General features: G+C 31.9%; 1 non-coding gene across 1 annotated transcript; it reads right to left on the reverse strand.

Annotated features, from left to right (window-relative positions):
• Positions 1 to 4,480: 4,480 nt before the first annotated feature.
• Positions 4,481 to 4,551, reverse strand: Trnag-gcc (transfer RNA glycine (anticodon GCC)). Its single transcript has one exon. It is a non-coding gene; the product is annotated as a tRNA-Gly (tRNA).
• Positions 4,552 to 8,686: the final 4,135 nt, after the last annotated feature.

Genomic DNA, 8,686 nt, shown 5'->3' on the forward strand with positions numbered 1-8,686 from the left:
AGGTGATTTATGCCGCACTTGTTCTACACCGCATTAGTATTTCGGTAACCGTTCCCACTTAACTGCTGACTTTGATCAGATAATACTATCGCATTTACAACCAAAAATATTCCTTATGGATTAGGCAATAAAGAATATATCTGGACAAATTTACTTCAGAGATATTCCTTTTAGTAATTCATTTGTAATGTTCAACATCCTACCGCCAAATATAACTCGTAATAAAAATAAGAATAAAAAACGTTTCAAGAACTGTAATTTGCACGGGTTATATGGTGGGTGGTCCATCTTAGTCGGAACCCACTTAACAGCTAATTTTCTTGCGAACAGCAAAGATTAATGTTACTTTTGTTTCGAAACAAAAGCCAATGGTTTCGTACAAATAACTTAAAATCTCAGGAAATGTTCGTGTTAAGTGCATTGGAAAAGGAATTACTAATATTAATTGTATTGCCTCGATTTTCTGAATCATATTATATGTATCACATGCTGTTTTAATGTTATATATATTTCCGTTGATACGTGTTGTCTGTTTTAGTGTATCGTATCTTTGATGACTTTGATCAGCCTATGAAAAAAGCTTGGAGCTTATTCCACTACGCTACGCCAATACGGTTTGATGTACACATAAGGAGAAATTTCATTGAGATTAGACACATGGTCACAGTTTATTATATTGACCTATATATGCATAATAATATAAATAATAAAAAATATATAAGTAATAAACAACAAATTGAGCACAGAAAAATCAGTGGTACTGGCCCAGATTTGAAACCGCAATCATCGGACGTGTTCTACCACTGGACCATCTTAGCTTGGCAAATTTTAGCGAACCTGCATGTTTAACGATTTTTGACCACACTACTTCACAACTTAAGTTTTGGGATTTTAGGGTTTTTTTCCGTACGAAATGTAATATTCTTATGCAATATAAATATGAATATTATGCATTAGTAGTCGTACATTCCGACGACATCGTACGTACCGTACGTTCGTACATTTATACGACATCTTCATGAACTAAAGGGGTGTTATTTGTCTTAGTAGCATTCGGATTCGGATCATATATATTATCGATCGCCATTTTGTATAATGCAGTAAAAAAATCTTGATACTCGTATATTCAAAAATAAAGTTTAGATGCGCTGAATTACTTTTTTTATCCACTGTAAATTTAAATACCATAATTTGACTTCAAATGACTAAGTTAAGCAACATAAGTTACATGGTATGGAGCGTGACCGTACACAGTGGTCAAACGAGTCTTATTCATTATTCAACGACATCCAAGAACTCATGCACATAAAGTAGCTCAAGTCTCATTTTATGACCGTTTAGATATCGTGGAAACGCTAGACCCTAGTCAATTTAGATTCGCTGTAAGTCCACTTAATTTCTACGTGCAGTCGTTTCAAAACAATGCTATGTGATACACACTTATGACAAAATAAAGACTACAAATAGTACTTTGATAAAATAAATTATAAATAAAAGTGGACGCCATACAAAATCCATTTCGATTTTTTTTTTATTTCTGTGCATGGTATTTTTTCTTCACGTTCAAATAGGATCAAACGGGAAGTATAAACTAAAAAATACAACCGAATTTAGAACCTCCTCCTTTTTTTAAATCGGTTAAAAACCTATCTAAATCATTTGGTAAATAATAATCCCATAAATGTTGATCTCCTTGCCTTTAAAGAATTTGAAGAATTTTTACGTGGTTTGTCCAGTTTTGAACTAGTTATTTCTTCAAGATCGGCTTATTCTATCCATAAGACATCACTGCTCTCATGAAATAGATAAATAGAGTAAAGGTGATTTGTTTATTTGCATTAAACATTATATACATTTACATGTTGTAAAAAAATTTCGAGTTGAAAGAATCTCGATTGAGTTGTATAATTAGATATTTATACCTACTACAGACCGTCTGAGCTAGTTGCCCTTGTTTTCGAAAATTTCCAAAAAAAGAACATATAAGCATATTTCAAAAACATTATAACCTCCTTATGTCTATTATCTTGTTCTTGAAGTTCTGTTAAGAAACCTAATTATATCCTTACTGGGTCCAAGTCGCTAGTTTAAGATAAGAGACAAAAGTTTACAGTATATTGGACACGCGACCCGCATAAGCTTGCCAAGAAATATCCTAGTTACCAAATTAATTTCACTTAGAAGCCGGTTGGTAGACTTGTTCGCTCTTACAATAGATTTCCTCCGCGACCAGAGTAAGCCTCGGAAAATATAACCATCTACTTCCGTTGCGGCAGTCGTATTCGCTATTGTTTCGAAACTTCAAGTCATGATCGTATCATTTGATGGTTCTAACTTAACTTACAAACAATAGTCGTGATATTTTATTAAAGATTATTTAGATTTGAAACACAGAAACTCAATTTCCGACTACCTAAATGCTTAGAAGGGTGTAAAATTGAATTTTCTATAGAACATAGTCTTATCTCTTTGCATAAGTATCTATTAAGTAACTTAATTTTGTTCGTTAGTCTGACGTTCATTTCAAATGTAGCAATGTTCTTATACGTTATTATTTAATTTTATTGACTAATGTGATCTACTCTTGCCGGATTAAAACCAATAACAACTATGGAATATAGGTAATTGCCCAGATTACTTACTTATTTTTTACTATCATTATCCGATGTGACAGTGACATCTGATACGATGAAAATGTATTCAGTATTATAATACCAATTTGCGCGCATTTCGAGGCATGGCATAAATATTTTTTTTTTATCAAACGACCCCGGAACTTGCCGAATAATTATAAAAATAGCTACCTTCATACTAATTATGGATTCAATCTACTTACATTAATGAGAATAATGAAATAAATTGTAGTTTAGTGGATTTTCATTAAGACGATCCCTTCGAAGCTCTCGAATGGACTTAGTAGCGTTATTTCATCGAGATTCAGACGAGATACTTATACAGCAATCATCAGTATCCTTACTGTTCCTTCTATCTATTCTATAGTATCAAAATGTATAAATAAGGTCTCAAACAAATAAAAAAACTAGACAAAGACCAAACTTGGTTTTATAGAGTTATTGTTCAATATCTATGTTGATTAGTTGTAAACATATGAATAATACATTTTAAAATATATCGCTAGTTAAAGAAAAAAATAGGGTAGATACGCAAAGTTATTCCAAAAACTAGAATGACGTTTTATATTTATTATTTAGCTTGAAATAACACATTTCGTTTCAAGTATATTCAAGTATTTTCAATACATTCTTTCTTTAAAGAAGAAATCTTGATAGTTTTAAAAGCTTTTATCAAAGACTTCATTGTGTCGAGCTTGGCTGCAACGAAAACATCGTGAGGAAACCTGTTATAAAATTAAAATATAAAATTCTGCTTCATGTAAATTTAAAAGCAGACGATGCGATTAGAAAATAACGTCATGATAACGCTCAACGAGCAGAAGTTGCGTTCAATGCAATCCCCAGTGCTGGTTTTTATATCTGGTCTCCAGATACAGCTCCTGGTATGCGTCACGAAATTGACGAACATGACGGCTATTCTAGCCATAGATTTTCACAGTTTTAAGAGTTAATAAAACGGTTTGCTTAAGAAGATTACAATATTTAACAAGTATATTGTTATATAGATTTCAAGAACTTATTGATTTTATCTAAATTGAAACGTTCATTGATTCTATAATTGTTTTATCTCAACCCTCTTCAATGGAACAGATTGTCATCTACCATTTCCATTGCAAGTTAGTAAATATCCAGTTAAGAAACCAATTTGGAGACTTGATTTCATGTTTATTTTACGTAATGCACGAGCTGAGTTAACGAAACGATTTGATAAGTTGACCAGTACTTTGTTATAAATATATTTTCCTTTTTATGATATTGGTAGGCTTGTAATGGGCCACCATCAACCTTCAGAACTAAGATATTATGTCCCTTGTGCCTTAATACTCTGGCTCACATCACCTCCCAAATGGAACACAATAATACAAAGTATTTGCTTGCCTGTAAACGGGCTTGCACAAAGCCTTAACACCAAGTTTTCATTAGGAATATTTGCGTGGTGGGTATTTATATATGTACTAGGTATGTGATGTAGATAGTTTTGTAGAACCCATAATAAATATAAAATGGAATATTATTCCAAATCAACAATAGTTTCAAGTATAATCGTTATGTTAAGGGTCGGTTCAATAGCTCTTAAAAGTTCACTCGGCATTTCAATTTAAAGTTAATTGGTTAACAAGTTTATTGGTAAAAATATGAAATCTTTTTTTTGTTTTAATAATGATAAAAATATAAGTTATAATTTAATATAATCTTGTAAAATTACGATATTAATTATGTGTATATTCATTTTGAATGAGAATAATTTTACTGATAAACAACTTTTACAATAGAACATGTTAACATTTTAAATTTTACAAAAATAATACATTAGAAAAAAAAAACAAAGTAAAAAACAAAAGAAATGCATCGGCCGGGAATCGAACCCGGGCCGCCCGCGTGGCAGGCGAGCATTCTACCACTGAACCACCGATGCTTATATTAATATGTCTAAATAGACAGTCTAGTTCAAAATATATATCGACTGTACATTGTAATAACTATTTTATATCAAATAATATTGAGTTTAATTTTGCTTGTACGTATAGGATAGTCCAATCATGCAATTACGTGAAGATTCTCATGTACGGCGGCCAATGGTCATTGACCCGTACTATCTCTTAATTTAAAACAACACTCTCTGTTTAAAAGTGATAAGCTTAATAAGTCTAATTTAGGCAAGAATATACCTAAATAACTATCAATGTTTGTTTCCATAATTATCAATTTTGATTTTGCATTTTTACATATTATATTATTTTCAAATATCTATATATATATACTTACAAAAATATATAGAAAAAAATAATAGAATGCTATTTATATTTACCAAAATTATATTAAGTGAGGAAACCACGACTTCAGGCCGCTAGTAGCCCCGTAAACCATTTCGCTATTTACGTTTTTATACAAATAGGTATGGAAAGTTACATAAACGAAAGTAACATCCTGTAATTTACACTGGTGGGCGAAAGATTCCAATACTTTTGACAAGAAGACTTAGAGCATATTGCACCACGCTGCTCTAATACGGGTTGGTTTATACAAATGTGCAGCAATGTGGGATATATTTCCATATTTAGAGCCACCAGTCCGTGGAGCAGTGTGTTGGGATAACCGTCATCATAAGGGAAAGAGTCGAATGGAGAACCACCGCTGACAAACCTGTCTCGCTGTCGGGTATGGACACTGCTACAATGAGCTGCGAGAGTCTCCACATGTTGCCACTGCCTGGAAATGACGCTGCGATCTCCATGCGGCGACAAATTGACATAGTATCTCCGTCTCCTGTCTGGAACCGTCCCCACGGACCCGCCACATTCGTAACCTAACTTTAGTTGAGAATTTATTTTAATTTAAATGTAAATACCTCATCCTTCTAACATTACACGTTTAAATATGTTATACTTGTACATACAATTTTTTTTACAGATTAACCTTACTGCTTTTATTTTAAATTTATTTAATGTAACACAAAAACCAAATATAATCTTTTTGTTCCACAATTTTATATAAGGTGTGCTGTTGATTCAGTTGAACGTTGTAGCCTTTTAAACGTAATTCGTTCTCTATTACGTATGAACCATTAAACTCATTGTGTTTTCTTCGCGTGTAATTTTATAATTAAAAGAATAACATTAACCGTAAGTATTTTTTGTATTTATGTATTTGCTATATTTATTGAGTTGTATTCGTTATTATTTCATAATGTAAGTTTTTACTGCACCATCATATTGCCGTCTTCCATACACATTATCCTTCTAACCCAAAGGTTGTCTGGAAGAAATGGCTTATAAGCCATAAGACCGCCTTTTGCTTGGCCAATTTTCTTTTAAAGAAAATATATTTTGTATCTTTATGTATATTTGGTGTGCAATAAAGAGTTAAATAATAATAATTAACCTTTAAACAGTATTTTCGTTATTCTATACATCAATTAAAGTTTTGATTTATTTAAAGCGTTTTATATTTTAAAAGTATTTTATAAATACAGTTTCGTCTTTCAAATCTCCATTTAATAATTAAAATTTAAATATTAATATATCCCCGATATACATCATCCTCCTGCCCTAATCCCAATTTTACTTGGGGTCGGCGCAGCATGTCTTCTTCTTCCATACTTCTCTGTCGAACGTCATCTCACAAGTAACATTCTTTCTAACCATATCGTCTTTCACACAATCCATCCATCGTTTCTTGGATCGTCCCCTACCTCTATATCCATCCACATCCATTCTCAAAACCTTTCTCACAACATGGTCCTCATTCCTCCGCATAACATGCCCATACCAAGACAGCCGATATTCAACTTAGTTATTACCGAGAAGAACCTGTGAGAAACGAAGTCGATAATAAAATACAAATATTAAATATTTTATTTATAAAGTGCAGAAAATCACATTGTACATATACATCTTTCCATGTTAGGTAGGTATTCCCTCAACGCAAAATCAAAGACCAGTATGCAACAGGAATAAATCTTAAAGGACGCACGTTCCAACATACTGGAAAATCCACTTAAGCTAACATCAAACGCTTTCTAAATGTGCGTATTTATTAGAGCCTACTGAGTGCTTCTGCGAAATATCATTGAATCTACCTTCAATCTTACGTTTTATTTTATAGTTTAGATCGTAATTACCGATGTGATGTCTTGAGTTATCATTGTTAGGTCTGTGATGTTTTTTGAGATTTATCATGGATCTACTAATACTAATAATAGTAAAATCTGCTGAAATTAAATATTAAATCCAAATCAATCAAAATCAAAAGATTCTTTATTCAAGTAGGGTCATAAAAGCACTTTTGTATCGTCATGTGACGTCACCGGTTGTGTCTACCGAGAAGAACCGGCAAGAAACTCAGTAGTTACTCTTTTCCACCATTTTAATTAAAGAGTATGTCAGCAAAGTACACTTATTTTTTTATATATCCTGGCTAGAAATCAATAAATCCTAAGTCCTTTTTTTATCTTGAAGACTGAGTTTTGAATTTTTTCTTAAGTTAAATCATTTGGAGGTTATTTCGTAATGCTCACATGAAAAGGTGACGGTATTTTTCCTCACGAAGCGAGCAATAAATAATGAATAAAGTATTTTATAAAACAAATCGTACGTGATCTAATTCGAACGTACGATCTTCTAGTTGATATTATGGTACTCTATTAATTGAGGCAATCATTTTTTATTGATGCATCAATTAAATTTGCATTAATTTATTATTAACAAATCATAATCAACAATTACAAATTATATTAAATGATTTCCGTCTGCTCGAACTTAACTCTGTCGTAATTAATATTTATTGATGACATTTCAGGTTTTTAATACTAAAATGATCATCACAAAATTGAATATAGGTTGACGGGGGTCAAATAAGTTTTTTTTATATTATAGGTGGCAAACGAGCAGGAGGTTCACCTGATTGAAACCACCGCCCATGGACATCTGCAACACCGGATGGCTTGCAGGTGCGTTGCCGGACTTAGATCATAGAGGACTTATCACTTGCCCCCGCTATACAAGCTGGTAAAGTGACGGGCGGATACTAGTATGCAATTATTAAAAAAAAACTCATATGAAGTAAAAATAAGAATCCTATAACAATTTAATAATTCCCTCAGTCTCGTTTCATTTTGATGTGGGTTCAAGTAAAAAAATGCGTGTCATTGAGTTAATTACTTTCGCAATATACCTCTATTTCTAAGACGGAGTGCCAACCTAAAGAAATTGGCGCGTATTTAGACTTACGCTTGGATCGTAACATTCAAAGCGAATGTTTCGAAATAGGAACTTTTTTATGTACGTGACGAAGCGTTGCATGACGGAGCCGTTTTGTAAAAGGAACACGAATATTGACGATTAATTCGAAAATGGAATGTCATAAAATAATGGCGATACCATAAACTATCTTAGAACGGTATCAATCCAACTGTATTATTTTGATCATTAAAATGTTTTATAGAAACTTTTTAAAGTGAAACTCCTTTGAGTGCGATAAGATAAATTGTAGATCAAAATATAATGTATGTAGCATTTGTAATGCTGCAAATTGACTTTTTTTTCTGACACATTTACTTTTCAATGTGTCACACGTACCGGGTTGCACGTGCTCTTCACCTCCTATTCTATCACCAAAAAGGTTGTCAAATAAACATGTGAATATGATAAATGATTTAGGCATTATTAAACTCATAGCTCATACAGCTATTATATGTATTTGACAGCAAACCAAACATATATAGAAAATTATAACGCATTTTCGCAAATTTTATATTTTATTTTATTTTTATGACTACTTGGTTTTCTGCCAGTTCTTTGCTTCACTTTTACATTTAATACAGTTATGTAAAATGATAATTTAAAAGTGCGGTTTAAAACCTACTTGAATGAAATATATTTTACTTACGATTTTGATATCAAAACTGAAACAATACTTTGTGAAATGTTTAAAAATAAAAAAACTCAGCAAAAAATCTCAACCGCTGTTTATAATAATTTATTTATTTATTTATCGTATCATCCGTAAGCTGTGTTGATACTTATTATTAAAACTGTACCTGAAAACTGTTA

Source organism: Vanessa tameamea, chromosome 12 (genome assembly GCF_037043105.1).
Source record: "Vanessa tameamea isolate UH-Manoa-2023 chromosome 12, ilVanTame1 primary haplotype, whole genome shotgun sequence".
NCBI classification, from domain to species: Eukaryota; Metazoa; Arthropoda; class Insecta; order Lepidoptera; family Nymphalidae; genus Vanessa; species Vanessa tameamea.